The 715-nt window shown below is 26.3% G+C and overlaps 1 protein-coding gene across 1 annotated transcript in view; it reads right to left on the bottom strand.

Annotated features, from left to right (window-relative positions):
- The window catches only part of LOC106679933 (dedicator of cytokinesis protein 1), a gene marked incomplete in the record, with an annotated part of 79196 nt that overhangs the window by 28932 nt on the left and 49549 nt on the right, over nucleotides 1-715 (bottom strand).

Genomic DNA, 715 nt, shown 5'->3' with positions numbered 1-715 from the left:
AAAGTTTAAAAAACTATTCAAATTCTTTTTATTTTATTTTTAATATTTTTAAAATTATTACAATATATAGCTTTAACCTATGTCTATATAGGAAGCTAGGTATTATGACTGATACCTAAAATTAAAATTTTGATATTTTTTTTGCCAAAACAATGTTCTAAATTGTGTTTTATATGTAAAAATTGTGTTTTGTATGTGGTCTATATTTGGAGTGTATTGTTAATTTTCTAACCTTCTCCAGTGTACCTAAATCGAGAATTTTCAATGGAATAGGATACTTTTTTATTTGTTCTATTTTTACGAATTCTGGTGGTATATCAAAGTTTAAGGTAAATTCATATCAGGCAATGAAATCACTGAAAATTGTGAACAGTTTTTAACTGTTTTTGACAATTTTTATGAACGTAGAAAAACCCTAAAATACAAAATCATTTCAGAATTTAATTTCCAGTAAGAATCAATCATAATCGAGGTATTTTTCAATTGCGGTTTCATTATTATGATGGCAATTTCAGTCTCTTCGGCTGGTCAAGGAAACTGAAATTGTGATGATAGATTCTCATAGGAAATTATCTTATAGTGCTATCTCACACCTATTAAAAAAAAAAAAAAAATAATGAAAATGAAAATCAAATAATTCAATCAGAGTAAAGCATACATTGATTCGGTGATTCTGTAATGTCTTCACTGGGCAGTGTAAGAGTGTTCATAAGTT

Source organism: Halyomorpha halys, unplaced genomic scaffold (genome assembly GCF_000696795.3).
Source record: "Halyomorpha halys isolate HHAL.00 unplaced genomic scaffold, Hhal_1.1 Scaffold234.1, whole genome shotgun sequence".
NCBI lineage: Eukaryota > Metazoa > Arthropoda > Insecta > Hemiptera > Pentatomidae > Halyomorpha > Halyomorpha halys.
The sequence above is the reverse complement of the archived record's forward strand: the minus strand, read 5'-3'. Positions and strand labels throughout refer to the sequence as shown.